The sequence below is a fragment of the Anopheles maculipalpis genome, chromosome 3RL, assembly GCF_943734695.1.
Source record: "Anopheles maculipalpis chromosome 3RL, idAnoMacuDA_375_x, whole genome shotgun sequence".
Taxonomy (NCBI): Eukaryota; Metazoa; Arthropoda; class Insecta; order Diptera; family Culicidae; genus Anopheles; species Anopheles maculipalpis.
In genome coordinates this window covers 38119046-38137061 of record NC_064872.1, presented here as the reverse complement: position 1 = coordinate 38137061, position 18016 = coordinate 38119046, and the positions used below count along the sequence as shown (strand labels likewise).

Below are 18016 nucleotides of genomic sequence, written 5' to 3'. Positions count from 1 at the left end.
ATTTCTACCATCGGTGGTGGCTACATTGTGAGTTATTCTTCTACCGTATGTGTGATGAATTATTGGTGTCGAATGTACTCCAAAAGGGAAAGATTTCAACGTTACAGCAAAACCATTGTGTATCACTTATTAATTTAACAAACTTACTGTAGGTTTTGGTTTTAAATGGATAGAACGTATGCTGTGAGATCTTCACCACATGAATGTTGATTTCACATGCATGTACTTCATCAACTTAAAACCTTGTTGACTCCGTGCTTGGGAGCGTTTAGCACGCAAAGTGCCATCATACGTCTTGTTTGAGTTGAAAGGTAGCAGGGACGCTATAAAATAATAGATACCAAAGCCATGGACAGCCCTTCTTGTGACTTATGGCAATTTAACAAAAAAAAAATATATATATATATAATAAAATTTATTTCCCAACAAACGCTTCGAGCACTTTGCATTGTACGAAATGAATTTTACTTCTTTAACATTTGCAAGCGATAGGTTTTTGCATAAATAAACAAAACATTTTGTTAGCAACGATTTCATACACAATCTCACACGTCTCCACTCTCTTAATCTTACAAGTTGCTTGCCAATCGATATTGTTCATCTCGCATGAAGCACACCCTGTACAACACTAACCGCACCGATACCAGGTGCATTAGAAGTGCATTCAATGCCACATGCTTCGTAACTTGCTCGTCTGGATCGGTTGGATGCATTTGTTCCAACGCAACGGAACCACCACCGTTCCAACGGGGAACTTTGTTTGTTTCCGATTATTCCATTATACAGATTTCGAAATTTAATTAAATGTTTGATATGACAAATCGTGCTATATTTCCGACACATGAATTTATTCAAGTTTAATTAGGTTTGCACCCGAGCGTCAACCGTTCGGTGCGTTAGTTGTGCAGTTTTCAGGTGTGATTTGTGTGAGTGTGTGAGTGTGCGCATGCATTTGGATGTACAAACAGCCATCACACAGCCGAGGCACAATAATAAATCCGCCCATGTGCATCCTACGCATAGCAGTTGGCTGATGGAAAATCACAGTGCCATCGGGAGTGAAATATAATTTTCACGGTACGGAATTACTTAAGCCTCGACACAGTGGAGTACGTTTTGCACCGATCGGGTGACGAGGGTCTGGATGAGGTGCAAATTAGAGGCACATGCAGATGCGTACGGGTGCGTATTCATTTTCGAGGTCAAAAATAGATTTGATTGCTGTCCGATTCTTCACACGGGGGCATGGGATTTTCCCCAGTGGCAAATGCTGCCAGTTTGTCAGCCTGCCAGCCTGACAGCGCCGAGAAAGGGCAGCTGCAGATGAGCGTAATTTATCACAACTTCCATTACTGGCCAAGAGTATTTCGCTGCCATGTTTAGAAGGCTTAGAATAGTTCACGCTCAATGCCTCAAACGTATAGATGATTTTTGTAATAAAAATAAAACACCTGCGAGTATTTTAATCATTCTTAATTTTAAGCTTTGGCACTTTTATAGTCCTGTCCTGAAATAACCGACGGTACGTAAGCTCCTTTATTTCCCTTTCGGGGAACCGAGCTTTCATAATAGATTAGCGTCTGGTCTGTGTTCCGTGACCGCCAGGATTAATTGAAAGGATTTAAATGATTGATGAGGCTGATCGGAAAGGGATCATGCGTGATGGCTTTTCGAGTTGGGTTTCCATCTATAGGTGCAATCCTTCAACGGAGGTATTTTTGAACCGGCATTAGAAAAACTGGTGACAATGTAAATTTAATTAAAAAATTTATTTGCTACTTTTAGAGGTTTCTGGATGGATTTTGTTCTGATTCTCAGAAACTGAATTTCATCTGTCAATTCTTCTCTTTGCTTGGGTTCTACGAGTAAAACGTAAATGCAAACAGTAAATCTCTGCTTCGCTGCTTTTGAGCACGAGTACCCTCCTTGGTTTGCATTTTGATCTAAGTTGACCTGTGGTGAGGACATAGACGTTGACACCTTTTTCATGCTGCAACCCGAGCACTTAATGATTAAGAACCACCGGACCTTACGCAGCGAACGTTCGCGTTCCCTGTGGACGCGACTGATGCACACTTCGTCAAAGTGAAGCTGCACTTGACACAGAGACCGAAACTGTCCAGGGTAGCTTCCTTCCATCAAATTTGTCATACAGGTGGTGCGTGCACGGTAACAAGTCATTCTGCGGTCCGTGGATAAAACTACCACCGCAATAAACTCAGCGTACTGAGATATCACCTGAGGAACAAGCGAGTGTGTGTGCGTGCTGGCGAGTCTCGAGTTTCGAGCCCAGAACGCGCACGTTGGTTCCCAGTCAACAAAGGCAATATGCATATAAAATCGCAATCTACATTTATAATCAATTCCATCGGGGAGGGCAAAATCTCTCGGTTGGCGTCCACTGCCCAACGGGGCGGAATATGCCGAATAGTCGGGTAGAAATGAAATGGCACATCATCATCATCATCGGCCGGCGCCGTCGTCGTCATTCTGCCGAGGACCAATCGAGGTCCCGGATTCAGTGATTGTGTGCACGTGCTTCTAAATGAAAATGTGAATTCTTTGCGCTGGTCCTTCAGTTTTCTCCCCCATTTTCCTGGATTCGAATTTGATAACGCTCTCTGCATATCAATTAAGCGCTAGTCAAACGGATAAATGGATATCTTGCGGTATCCTCCCACATGAAGGATGCTGGAGAAAGACCGACAAAACATACCGTTCCATAGTGGCAGTGGGTTAAGTGGCTTTGGGAGTAGATTCGCCCTAGAAAAAGGAGACAAAACATTCACACATACACATTCTATGCCACGACGAAAGTCTGTCGCAGCTAGTAATCTTTCACCGGGCGAAACGGTGGCCACAAAAGTGCTTATTTGCTTACACAGACGTTTTCACCGTCCCAATCACCTTCTACCCGCGGGCATGTTGTGTTCGTCTTTGTTACCTATTTGCGGTCACTTTCGTAGATCAGTTTTGCTATTTGAAGATGCTGTGCAGTGACTGCATTGTTGCGGCTAGATTTGACTACATTTGCATACGAGCATGGGGACTCTGTTCAAGGATTGCAAAATATTGGGGACACTAAATATTCATACCCACTGGTTTGGAAGATGGGAGTAAGCTAAGTAAAGTAACGATTCGCGGGTTTTTCTGTTATTGTTTGTGAAGTAATTTCATGAATTTATACGATCCGCAAACAAAAACTCGCCTCGACAGAACAAAGGATTGCCGTTAAAAAATGTGTGGAAGAAAGCATTTTACATTGTATCGAGGTTTTTTGGAAGTTGTTTGGGATAAGTGGATTAGTAGTTAATTTTTTACCTTTGGGCTTCTTAAGAGAAAACCCCTGGTCGAGGAATACTATTTGGTTAACAAGAAGCATGAAAGAAAATTTGATGGATTGGATCATGTTTAAAACCATTTGACAAGTGCATCAAAATCGTACTGTCTTGGTGTGTTTGAATTTCCTGTGGATTCACAATCATTACCCTAATGTTACCTTCATCTATAATTTTTTCTAACACGCTTAGGCTTCCTCTATGCTCCGTTCGTTAGAGTGTGGACGAAATAAAAACACACCTCGAACAAATACAAAAGTACGAAAAGATTGAATTCCGTTCGGTTGAGGCAGTATCGCAAGAGCTTCTCCAACAGTCCATAAATTGATGTGATTTATCTAAAAGCCAAATATAAAAACTGTGACTGCTTTCCGGTCCTTCCAAAGCATAACTGACCCCGGACAGGATGAGCCTATTACTGTAACGTTAACGTTAGGTGATTTTGCTCTGATTTTCTGCTCATTTTTTTGCGTTCGCTTACTATACCGAGTGACATATGAGACAACGTCGGAGCCGAACGAGAAGTGTCTTATAAATGTCTTCCCATCGTTTCTTTCTTTCTTTTTCGATGCGCGACAAACCGGCGGGGTTGATTGTGATCCGATAAAGTGAAGCCTATTTCTATGTTTTTTCACGGTGCTAACGTGTCTCACAAACATTCGTATGCCTACCCGGTTGGTAAAGGTAGAGAATCTACCAATAGAAAGCACTGTGGAGCAATCAGGCAAAGTAGAATAGATTTTTCCGATCGAAAAGATAGACTAAAAAGCCACCAAGAACCAGCACGTCAATGCATAACATTGTTTTGGAAAAGCCCGATATCTCTCACCATCGCTGTGTGACCATGTCGAGCCCCAGGAACAACCACCCAAAAGAGGATGGAAAATTTTTCGGTCACTTTCGGAAGCAATTCAAAGAGCTGGCCAGAAGTTTTCTCCACCAACCGGATCAGAGACCAGTGCAGCTAAAACCTGAAAGATGGCATCCTGTGATTATAGACGGTGAGCGCCAGGAAAACACAACACAAAAGGTATTTATAGACACCCGAAACACTAGCCAGGGCATGTGTGTGTGTGTGTTTGTGTGAATGGGTGTGTTTCTTCGGAATCCTGTCCCATTTGTCCTCTCCCGTACCCATACCTCATTTATCTGCTGTCGCTCGGTCCTCAGAATCTCGATTTCGTACGTAGAGCTCATAACTCTTCACAGGCCGAGCACCGCCCGGGAAAAAGAAGGATTCGAGTATCAATTTTATCCGTATCGTGGCACAATCTGATCCTCCATTCATTTTCTTATTATAACAAAAATAGGTAGGCGCAGTGGGGTGGCGAAGTGATTGCAGAGTGCAGAGGACAAACGAATAGCAACGACCAGAATGTCCAGCGTCCGGACACACATGCCCAGCCCGAAGCTACACCTCGCAAGGGCTCACCAGGGCTAAAAGGCTTTAGCTAGATAGTTACCCCGCTTCAGCCGCGTATGGAAGGATCGTGCATGGTTGGGGTAACGGCTCAAGCTGACTACATAAGACACGTAAAAGAATGAGAGGATTAGTGCAGGACGAAATGGGACCAACCGGTACGGAGAATCGAGCAGAGTAAATACTGTTGACCTGGTTCGTTTCTGTAGAAACGGTGTGTTCTCCTTTCCTTGTACGGACGGGCCAATTTTCTTCAGTTTCATTTAATCAAGATTTTTGAGGACTCGTTTGGCTGAATGAGTTATTTCCTGTAAATCGAAATTGCTTTCAAAAATTATACTCGTGTGATTTTTCACCTTAGATTAGTGTTCAATGTGAAGTTCTTTAACGTTAAACGAAGCTTTTCTCAGAATATTCCTTTACTTTTAGTAGAGACTGCTTGATGTACATTGGTTCAGAATGCTACGGATAAATTTTTTTGAACAGGATGAACTGTTTGCTAATAACATCTGCTTCTCCTAGCTGTCAACTACGCTCATACTAAATGATTAGTTTTGCGACACATTACATGAAACTATAACGACAACACTGAGCAAGGAAGCTGTACTACTCAACCCAAAGAAATCTAATCCACTAAAAGAAACAGAGAAGAAAATGTCCAAGTGTCATCTGTGTCGTTATCATCATTATTACCACTGCTTTGTTGGTCCAACAGCGAAAAAAAAAAAGTTCCGATCGGTAATGATGGCACGCTAACGCTTTTGGCAAACAAGCTTATCGAAAACTTCAGCGCTCCACCGACAGTATTCGCCCAAAGTGGTTCGGCCTTGTTTGTTTTCTATCGACGTTTCTATTTCGCTCGTTCACGACGGATTGAAAACACGCTGCACAGTTGTGACAGGACGACGCTAGTAAGAGGACGCAATGTGGAAAGGAATCGCACCGTAGACACCGTAGACAACAATTGACAACTTTTCCCCGAGCCGACCATTCCGTTTGGGCGTGGTGGATTGAAGCACACTGACCGTGATGGTATCGGGCAGGATGTTTGGAAAAACACACGCGACACACTTACTTGGGGTATCTTTACGGTAGAAAGAAGGAAAGAAAAAAAACAGAAGAACGCGCCTACCATCTTTTGCACACCGGTCTAGGATGCTGTGGAACGGATCCGTTTGCAGACCTTCTGGTGACTTTCGATGGCGAAAGAAAAAGCTTCGAATGAGCACACATCAATCTGTCGCTGCCCGCTGTTTTGACACACCACTCTGACTGGCAGATAGCACCATTCGATTCCGCTCGTGCCAAAACAAGGCCATTGTTCCCGTGGGAGATGGATCGATCTGAGGGTCCCTTCCAGCTTTTCACCACCAAAACCGTTTATCGTGCTCTTACTGTTAAGTGGCCCAAACAGTTTTCACTTAATAAAATTGGCATAATGACTTGCTCGCTGTTCTGCTTGGTTTGAGTCTCGTTGCGGTGAATTCACTGGAGAGATGCTGTTCTGGGTCACATACTTGGTGTGGTTTGTTTGTTAATTTCACAACAACAGATTTGTATGCTGAAGCGAAGGTTCGTTTATTTATGTTGACCTCCTGCTATACCAATCGACGCAAAGCATAAAGCATTGAAAGTCATCCCCATGTTGTTGGAAATCCAATGCAATATTTGTTTCGCTCCCAAAGCAGGGAGGATTTATCAACAAAAGTAGTTTCAAACTATTTTTTTTGTTCTTTTCTCTTTGGGTTTTACTGGTCTGGTCAGAGCTTTCGAGTGCTTTGTGTTTGTTGATTGGTGACCGAGAAAATGACCGTATTTTGTACTCAGCTGTCGGTATCGCCGAGAGTGTGAGTGTGATTTGAATTTGACAAATCTTGTCGAAAGCACCATCCGACGGTTACACTGAAGCAGCTGCATCTGGCAGAAGACCATCAGATCGGTTCCAATTTCCCATCCCGGTGAAGACACTTTCCCAAAAAAAAAAGACCTTTAACCTTCACGTCCACACACTTTACGTAGGAATTGTGAGGGTTTGTTGAGAAGGGCGATCTTGCCATTCAAAAACTTTCTAGTTTACGACAGAGAAAAAGTTTTGTCCGCAAAAGTGTGCTTCTTCGGTACGGTCGTTCGGAGCATCCCTCGTCTTGTTTTCATTTCCCGCCGGGAATCGTTAGTTTTGATGAAGCGCCACAGACACCGGGGCACAACGCACTACGACAACGGCCACGGCAATGGGCTGCTGGACAGGATCGATGCCGATCCTTTCGCTAACGAATATCAATCAAATTATTGTGCAAAGTTTTCTCTCGAGTCAATTCAATTTTGCAAAGTTAAAGGTTGAGAAAAATGGTCATGGATGGTGTGAGTGAAGGTGAAGTTAATTAAAATATTTTCCAAGAATTTGGTCCAGTGCTTGGGATGTGGATGGCAAAGAACCTTAATAATGTACTTATTGAAAGGAATTAGCTTGTTTTATACTGTTATTTGGTATTCAATAATGCATTTAACTTCAACATAACTTATAACAATTCGTTTCAATTTATCATAGCGCTTTATGGATATTAACTTTTTACAATTTATGTCGCATATTGAATATGGAAAGCTTCATTTTTAGATCTTTGAAATGCTTAACGGGTTAAGTCGACTAAACTGTGCATAAAGTGAGCTGAATGTTTTTTTAAGTCTTTTCTGATACATGACATTGTTGTTCTTCTACTATTAATTCACATTTTTGTTAGTAAATTATTTATGAATGAAATGTAATTCGAGATTCGGGATCAAATGACAAGTGCTAGAGTTGGGAGATGTCCTGGCCATCAAACACTCTGGGTTTTAAAGCGATCAAACCTGTAAAAAATCAAAATACAACGAAATCAATGCTCAATATTGCGGATGGGATGTGTGCCCTGATCCTCATACGATAGGATCGGGGTTCAAATCCCAAACAGATCGTTCCTATGCATTGAGGATTGACTGTTGAGCTATGTGATATCAATAACATTCGTAAGCCATTAGATGGCCGGCATAAACGAACAGGTCATTAAACCAAGAAGCCAAGTCAAAAAAGTTTAAAATAAATCAAAACGGTAAAAATAGAACATTGCTGTAAAAGATTTTTTCTACGCATTTGATTAGTAGGCCCAAATTTTGACAACTTATTTCTCAAAATTGCCTTAAAAACCACGACTAACAATTTTGTTCAATTAAAATTTGCCTGAGTAGTGCCTTAAATTACGGATTTATATCGATTTTGAAAATAGGAAAGTGAAGATTTAACAACCTTGAACGACAAACAATAGAAACAATATCAAACGTTAGAGAGGTAACCGAGAAAATAGTATTTTTTAAATGACTAAGAATTCGAACAAGGCTTGAATTCTTTCTTCCTTAAAGGGAACAGTCTGCTAAAGTCAACCGAAGTGCATGCAGTATCGTACGCTTCGGCAATTTATCAATTACCTTAACCGTTGTTGACACTTTGACATACATTTTATCGCATTGAAACATCCTCCCGCATGATATGAAGCAGAGCAGTAGCTGGGTTAACTGGTTTCATCACGAACAGTGCGCAGTATTGCGCTAGCTTCTCGACCATTTTCCACATCCACCAGCGGGTTAGTGGATGGCGTAGATCAGATAGAAGAAGATGGTGTATTCTAAACATTTCAACCAACTTCCATCGAAAGAGCCGGCTTCGTATGGTTGTTATGATTACGGGCAAACTCTTGGATGCATCCTTGCATCGAACGGGTTCGATGATGATAGATGTATGTGAACTCGGTCGAGAAGCGCACAGTGCAGTTCGCTGTATACTACCGTTTGGTACAGTTGGTTGGCTTCGAAGAATGTTTTGCTGCATTACTGCCAACCGCATCACAACGCTGCGCTGCGGGTCGCGTATTTCCGTTCTGCAAAGACAATAACAACAGCAACGATCCTTGTGCTTCCGCATCTTGAGCGAGTATGTGTGTAAGGTTAATTCTAATGGAAATTGATATTAATCTCCTTGTTTATTAACACTGGAAACAGCTCTTCGGTGCGCGAGAGAACACTTAATGTGCTTGCTGATGGCATTATGTTGCTGAGCGAGATTTTGCACAAACCAGTTCGTAGGATGCTTTTTGCGTGAAAGGTATCTAAAAGCTTAAGTTTCTAGGGGTTTTATCATCGAATCTGTTTCAAGATTCTCTTAAAACAGACATAATTTGCTAACTAGAAGGTATATTGTTTTTATTCCATCACGGTATCGTTTTAAAACCAATATTCTTTTGTGCCTTTATGAAAGGTGTGATCAGTTTAAATCTCTTAAAATAGTTTGTCCAATTATAAAATATCTGCAAAAGGTACAATACCTACCATCTCGTTCAAAATCAGTTCCCAGCACGCTCAGCCTAATTACTTTCCGGGTTTTTCCTTCCCAAAACAAGAACCTAATGTGCGTAACGAGGAGCATCATTTCCTCACCCATCCAGACACGTCAAACTTTCATGATGAAGGGGTGAGTTTTCCCTGGAAAGATGCAAAAATAATCCCACATTGGAAACCACACACAACTTCACCTCACGCCCCGCTTCTTCCCAAAGCCCGTGCGGCCCTGGATCTATTAGTTTTCGGAAACCCTGTTTCGGCCCAAGTCAGCCACGGCAATCGGGTGGATTTTAATAATTCATCACAATAATGATAATATATTTACGCCTAATGGTAGAATTATGATAAACTACCCGCAGCCGACCGGAATTTTGGCTTCTTACACGCCAACGCATGGCAGGATTGCCCTTTCAGTTCCGGGACGCATTTTCCGTACCCGGTCTGTCCCGTTCTTCCGGGCGCTGGGGTCTGCCTTTTTCCCACCTCTTTTTGTTTTTATAGCGTCCTGTCTCACTCTTAGCAAGTGTGTTTCACAGATTTTTTTGTACATTTGGCTGCTTGTTTGTTGGCGGTGCGTAAGACGAATTTCAAACATTGCCCAAGGATTGTTTCACTTGCTGCTGAACGCATCGATATACACGATAAGCCCAGCGGGTGTTACTTTCAGCCCGCTTTTTGGACGCTCGAAAGGATGCTGGGGGCGTAATCTTGTGTAGGTATGTGTGTGTGTGAGTACCGGAAAGAGGGTTCTTTTGGTTTTGGCATACACGTTACTCCCAGACGCTCCGTGGAGTTCGTCGATTCCCTCGAGGATCCATTCCCGAGCTGTTCCCCTCGTACTACGCACCAGTCCGTGCAGTACGATGTTGCTGTTGGATATTTTTCTTCGCTTATCAACACCATCATCATCATCCCTTGTTTCCTTGTGAAACTTTTGGATAGGGAATGACTGAACGATCTTGAGTTGTACACAGAATTGTATCGTTTGCGTTGTATACAAATGCGAAAATGGGAAGGGCGAAACATAAGAAATAAAATAAAAGAAAGCAACGTACTACTACGACCGACGTGAACCAGCCACATACGCAAGTAAGATAAATTGAATTTCAAGGGTTTGCCGAAGGGAAATTGGCATATTTCGCTTATCCCGTGTGCAAACCATCCACTTTTTACCCCTTTCATTCTCCCCTTCTATACGGGGTTCGAAAAAAAAAACCGGCAATGCGAGTGAAGGCTTTCAAGCGATCGTACCGAACCTGGAACAGCAAAGGGAAAAAGGTTTCTAGCGTAGATCGGAACCTAATCCCAGAAACGCTTCGGCTTAAGACAAAACACACCGGAGAACCGATGTGAGATGTTTTGTTTGCCGGGCAGCGGTGAAGATAAATGATGGGGCCATGGTTATTTCGTCGATGATTGGAATGTTATGATGGTTAAAAATGAAAGCCTTTTATCGACCCTTGTTGTGTTTTGGTTGTCGGAAGCCTTGGGCAAACTAAGAGTTTTATGCACCAATAGCTGATATTTTGTGCTAACCGCACTGTAAACTCGGTCCATTTCGGAGGTGCGCTAGTATGCCAGAGTGTGTGAGTGTGTTGGAGGAGTATTGGAAAGTTAAGGAAAACATTTCCTAAAATTGTGTTGGGTTCAAATGAAGCTGTCGAGCAGCTTCCTAGATGATTCCCCGAAAATGTCTCATAGGGTAGAGATCTTTAATTTGAAAACATATTTTGAAAGGATTACCAGAAATTGAATTTTGGTAAACAGTAATATAACCAATTTACAGATCATATGAGTCTGTAAAGTACGCTCATCTGGTTATTGTATTGTTTAATTTTACGTTCTCAAATCACCATTTTATTTAATAATGGAGTCCCGGACTGGTGCAGAAAAAATATAAAAATAAAGAGATAGCGCAGGGATAATTGACCATCGGATCGACTCACCAGCACCGTTCGCAGTTCTCAACCTATTAGCTTCTGTGAGACCTCTCGTAGCTAGAATGTTACTTGACGTAGAGGAACACCGCACTCGTTTTGGTTCCTCTGATCCGTTCTTTGTTGTGTGCCGTGAATTTAACGCTATATGTGATCGTTTCGTACCTGACATGTCGTTTTCCGCGTTATTAAATTGTATTCGTGCTCTGCGTCCTACTACTTGTAACCTACTTCTGTACCCGAAAAATAAAGTGACTTTACGTTTATTTTTTATTAGGCCTAGTGAAGGTCATCCCCTTCAAAATGATTCCCTTCCGTTGCAATGCACCTCTTCTACCTCTTCTCCTACTCTTCGAAGCAGGTGGAAAATGCGGATGCTGGGATGTTCTTTAGTTCCGCCGTCGCTGCGGCTTCGGCGTCAAAGCGGCCGTATTAGCTTGTTGAACAGCCAAAAGTCGGCTGGTGCCAAATCTGGCGAATAAGGCGGTTAAGGAACAATATGGGTGCCAGTTACTGCGAAAAACTCCATCAAAATGACGGCACCAGGCGAGACTTCACCCGCTTCGACTCCAAAACATCTTTCAGGAAGGTGTTGACCGATGCTTTGGAAATCCCAACATTTTCCGAAAGGTCTCGTATCGTCAACCGAAGATTGTTGACCACCAAATCCTTGATTTGGACGACGTGGGCGTCGTTGGTCGAGGTAACAAGTCTCCCCGGACGGTTCGCGTCTTCGACCTTCTCATGGCCATTGTTGAAATCACTGACCATTTGTACCCATTTTTCTTCGACATAGATTCTTCCCCGAAGGGTTTTTGTAGCATCCGCAATGTTTCCGCAGCATTTATTTCATTGCGCAAACGAAATTTGATACATGCGCGCTGCTCCACAAACTTGGACTTGGTCAATATGAACAAAACACTCGGTGCAGCTCGGAAAACAAATTGTTACTCCTAGCCGGGTTGATGATGTGCCTTGAAACGTGGCAGAACTGTCAAAGACATACATATTTGGACAAACGAAAAATAAAAACAAGGGGCTTCTTTTAGCGAAATTTGACATCCGATGTCAACTTACTTTTCGGACACAGTAGTAAGATCGAAATGAAAGAGAATGCTTCAAGGAGGCCACTGGCGGTTCGTTTAATTGCAAAAGAATTAGATATTCATTAGTAACAACTTTAACTAGGTGCAAATTTCGGCGCTCTGTTGGAAAAACTTTTAGCGGGTTCAGCTTCGTGATCAGCGTATTGGTTCTGATGGCTAGGAAGGAGTGTTTGCCGATCATTTTTGATTGAATGTTGAGCTGAGCAAGCTTGAATTATCACTGTTATACTGTTTGAAGAACTCGGCACGCTCTACCTTCTCCTTCATCGCTAAAGATGCAACAGAGCCGGTCTGAGTATAGTACTCAACTCGCAGAAACCTCAACACATCGAACTACCTATCAATAACAATAAACAACTGTTCCTGCATGGGAGCTTGTCCGGGATAAAGTATTAAAACATGGATGACCTGAACAAGGAGGAAAAACTATTTTAATATGTACTAAAATACCACCAAATATCTTTAATCATTTGTTAATAGAATTCGCATCTCTTTGTTACAAATTATCACCATGAGCAAAACTCAATCAGTTTTTGACCTCTTGATGGTAACCGGTAATGTTGTAGAAATTTATTTTGTCATTTTGCAAGTTTCCCGAATTGTTCATTGTACCTGATAAACCTATGTACGCATCCTTCATCTATTGTTCCAGGAAACACTTTCAACCGTCTTCTAATTAGAACAATCAAACATGGATCAATGCATACTGACAATCGCTTCCAATGTCCAGCGTTCGAAAATATGAAGAACGATTGTTGACACGTTACAAAGTGCATAACATTATCATCAGTTTCAGCAAAACTGTCCAGTTTCCTTCGAAGCAGAAATCGAGTTCCTATCACCATTGGTCAGCACAGCAAACAGTCACCAGCCCGAAGATGCCCTTTGGCTCACCTTCACCACAGCAAAGGCAGAACTGCGCAACGTTAACATTGACGACCCATTGGTGTGCGATTGGCCACGATACAGCAAGACAAACTTTCGCCCTCCGATAGGACACTTCAGTACACAAAGGTGAATCGTATGCTTTACTGGACCCCTTTCCCGAACCGGCATAGCGACGACATTGCACCTTCAACCCAATTGGAAAACGAAACGACATGTCAACTATCGAACGCCGGTGGGGTTTTCGGGTTGTGCGTACTGGGAAAACACTCCATCCTTTCCCGGGCTTGAGAAGGACAGCGTTAGCTTCACGCTGCGTAACGAGGCTTCTTTGCATGCTGTGGCTGGTGCTGCAGTTATTTGCTCATCGGTGATGTGTTTCGCATGAGGATTGAGGCAGAGCTTTGGTGCGTTCGAGGAATGTAGAGGACAATCAAGCGAGCAAATACATTGGAGTGTTTTCGAAATTTAAATCAACACAACACCATACACTCGCACGCCGCAACGCACCAGAAGAAGGAGTCGGTCCTTCCCTAGCGTTGCCTAAACGTGTTTGTGTTTCGGAAAGGGAAAATGTTTTGCATCGGTAATCGGACAGGTCCGTGGACCACATCCGGTGCCACCCATTATCCAAACCCATTGAAGAGTCGTGGGTCGTTCGAGACAACACGGGGGGATGCGTTCGTAAAAGGTAATTCAGGCGTTCCATTAGGATGGCGACTTCCGATGAAGGGTGTTTGTGTTTGTGCTGGGAAAATACAACATTCTGGTACTGTTTTCGACCGGGCTAAACCGGGCCGCACACCAAACTTATGTCCCAGCCGACCACCGTTCTTCCCTCCTTCTAAGAAGAAAAATCAGCCAAACCGGCAAAAGACACTCACCGCTTTACCGGGACATACAACTTGCCTCATCAAAGTGAATGTTTTGGACGGTGCTGCATGTTCGTGGACCGGATTCACAACCAAGTAGTAAAGTGAATTATTTACCGGCACAACTTTAATCCTGCGCTCCGGGATGTAGACACCCGCAAGGGTTTTTGATGGGGTAAATGTGCAAATAGCCCGTCGAAATAAAAGCTCTTTCTCTGCCCTGGTGTGGTCCTTTATCGATCGGCACCGGTTGGTTAATCTCATTATTGATAAGGATAGTTGTTGACCGGATGTTCTCTTTCCGGTGACGACGAGAATTTCGGTTGAAATTCATGCTTGTTGTTTAGGTGGGCTCGAACTCATACTGCTTCTCTATGAGCTTTCAAGAGTTTTGTATGGCTCCCTGTCTAAGGTATGGCGTCAAGTCTCCAACATAACTGGACGGGATATTCGTTCTGAATATCCAAAGCTGACTAGCCGACTTGAGCATCTAACCAACATTGAGAGTTCTTCTACCCAAAATACGGCGTTTCTTAGAGATTCTTTATTAGTGCCTGGCCAATCAATCATATGAACGATATCGGTTCGAACGACATCAGTCAGCACATTGTTATCACGTTCTCATCACAAGAAAAGTCCCAATCTCCACTTTAATTGCAGTAAAAAGTTGTTGGGAAAATGGTGTTGGTGCAAGGTTCGTCATTCACGGTGTGCACAATAAATTTGCCAGTTCCTGTGGAAATTAAAATTTTATTTTTGTTTTAATGAATCAAATAAGAAAAAAAACCTACGAAGTTAAGCTTATCTTGTAGGCACCGATTTCCTGGCCTGAACATTCTCGGCGCCGATGACTGTATCTGATTCCGGAACCTGGAGCAAGCCCGGACTACCATAGCCCTGGGTAGGGCCGAAAAAACGGTTTTAATTTTTTGCACTAATGCTGCTTTTGTGTTGCGGGACGCACGGTTGATGTCCCTTTCAACCATGTTCCACACGAAATAGTCCATCGGGTTGAGGTCCGTTTTGACAGCCGTATGACAAGGTGCCGAATCTTGTTGCCACACATACGGGCTACCCTTGGCCACTTTGTTTATCCAGGGCTTGACGACCATGTCCAGCAGCTTCACAAAAATGTAGTGGCATCACTTCCCCTTCCGATGACACACACCCGAACACCGTGACCTTTGGTGGGAATTTTGTTTGCGGCATCCGTGGAACGTCGGCTGCCTGGTAAGCAAGTCACCTGTTATTTTGGACGTTCAGCTTCTGATCATGACAAAGGTTTTTTTCATCCGAAAAGAACCGGATCGTTTCAGAATCTGCCGGATGCTGGATTTTGTTAAGTAACTATTCAGCACGAGTCAAACGTTTCTCGCGGCCTTTTTCTTTAAAAAGTTACCCCTGCGGCGTTTGTAGGACGCATAGCGAAGATCCTCATTCAACACATGCTTCATCGTGTTTTGGGCCACACCAATTTCACACGCAAGAGCTCGAATGCTGCACTCGCCCCTGCAATTCATGCAAGAGTTTGTCCTTCCGTAAGCAATCCGACCGCCTGCTAGAATCCTTCTGTTGTACAACAGCATCAAAATCTACGTTGCAGGTTCTGCTTGCGAATATCCTTCACCGTGGTTAATGTAGACTGCACCGCCGTCTTGATATCCCGGTTTGTGTGTCCGGCGCGGATTATCATGATACACGCAATTCGCTGCCATAGTCCCGGCGGGTTCCACTTATTAAGTTCACTCCACATTTTTTTCACTGATTCCAAACACTTGCGGTTTTCGAATGACGTAAGGTTTGTTTTGATACGATAAATCAATCACGGCCTATTAACGAAATGGCCATGTATCTTGATTGAAATTTGACTTGTACACGATGTAGTTGGTAGTGAAGAGAAAACTTTGTAAATAAAAAAAAAGGTTTATTTGTTTAAAAAAAAAGAAATATCAGTAGCATGTAGTAGTTATATAGTTTTTTGCATAAATACCTTCATATGGCGTAAGATCACTTTAGAAAATATCGCTAACGAAAGGAATTATAAGGCGTTGGGTATTGCTCGATTGAGGAATCCGAGGGAATCTCAGAAATTGCCTTTGATCTCCGAGAAGAAGCCGAAGACCGGTAACTGCCAGCTTTGCTCAATTACGAGTCATCCAGGGAAGCACTCACAAGTTGACCAATGCTAGCACCTCTGTGCAGCCATAACTACAATTGAGAAGTCCTGTAATGAATGATAATCTTGCATGCACAATGCGCTCGTCAAGGAGGAAATGCCTCTTCTATTTAAACTCTACAAATTATCATTAAGCAAATATGAAACATTGAGAACCGCTAATATAAAATAAAAAATTAGACCCGAAAATTAGAAAATACATAGAAACAATGAGCGCAACAAGAGACAAAAAAAACCTTCCAACGAACATTTAATTGCAAAAGCAAAACAATAATCAACAATACAATAATTATAGGTTAGCAAAAATGTTTACCAATTTGCTCCATGAATCGCTTTCATACGAAGCAAGTGTTCCGATCGTACGACACAATAAATATAGCATCATTCTAAGAAGAAATTGTGCTAAATGTTGCCTTTTATCCTATCAGCTTCACCTAACGCGAGCCGGCGTGTTACGTACGTGAGCGGGAATGAAAGTTGCTTACCGTAATATCAGTATCCGAAGTACTGCTAATTCCTGAAATCTTGTTAGCAAAGCCGTTGAGATCCGGTCACAGCTGTCTTCCCACACGCATCCACTCAAGCACAAAGTCACATAGGCAACGATGTGTATCGTCAGCAGCCGGTTGGGAGCTTTTCTTCTTTCTGGGGTTGTGCTTTCTTCATTGTTTGTGCTAAAGACCCGATGCTCTTTAGATAGGCGATGTATGGAGCGATATGTGCATTCAAAAACTCCCCCTCTTCTTCTTCGTCCTCTCTCCCTCTCCTTAAAACGTACATTCTCCTTCCGGAGCTCAACGGAAGCACATACATGGGTGATGAGTTTAATCCTTTCATTCTTCAGCACTCCGCTTGCGTCCGCTTATGTTTTGCGCTATCTGCTCAGCTTCAACATCAAAAGGGCTTCCAGTCTTAGATCTTCCAATTGTCGGGGGACCTGGGTGGACCGCCTTTCTGCACGATCATCGCTCCTATCGTCAGCTCGTAATCAAATTCATCAACACACAGCCAACCGCCTCGATGTGCTCATTGTTGTAATTTATCGTCCGCCAAACTGAGACGCCACGGTATGCGAAAACCAAAAACCAAACACCGACCTCACCAACCAGTGTTGCGGTGATTACTTCAAAAGGACTGACGGCTTAGCTTTTCTGGGCCAGCAAAAGAAACTCAGCGATAAGCGAAACGACGCAAATGGTATTTTGTTTGCGTAAGGGGTATATTTTTTTTTGTTTACTTTTTATATTTAAATCTCGATAGATCTTTACCATTGTTGGAATTTTCTTTTGCTAGCGATGGTAGTCGAAGGAGCAGATTGTTGTTTTTTTTTTTTTGTTGATGATGAAGCTTTATTTGTCGCGTTTCGCAAACGCTTTATCTTTCTTTTTACGCAACCCCATTGTCTTTGTTGATGATTTTTACATTCACTGGTTCCGGGGGGTTTCCGGTTGATCTGTGTGTCGGTGAAATTTGCGGTAGCTTGAAGGCGAATGTTTATGTGAAGAAGCTTGTGCTGTGGCAGGGGAATTGTATATATTTTATGTCAGTCGAAAGCAGGCAAGTTTAATGGGCTCATTTCTTGTTTTCAATGAGCTTTCGGGAAGGAGTGCAGGATCAGGCCATTTTTGTTTCGTTTTGCACACAACTCTCGAGGTACGTTTATGCTTTGTTGCATCAATTTGTGAAATGGCTGCACGTTTTTACAAGCGTCGTTAGCAATGGCTTCGAGGATGAATCACAAAAAAGACGATCCATTTTGTACAGATGTTTTAAAACCCCAAACTGAGTAGCAAAAGACAACACTCTTTGCGTGTGTGTGTGTTGTCTGTCTTCATTCATTGGTTTTTTGCCATGTTTTGGCTCACAAAATAGCCTGGGTTTGTTTCCCATTCAAATACCCACCCGAGCTGGGTA

The 18016-nt window shown here is 42.8% G+C and overlaps 1 pseudogene; it reads right to left on the bottom strand.

Moving 5' to 3' along the window:
• Positions 1-11591: 11591 nt before the first annotated feature.
• Positions 11592-11857, bottom strand: LOC126560605 (uncharacterized; annotated as a pseudogene).
• Between the last annotated feature and the right edge of the window lie 6159 nt (positions 11858-18016).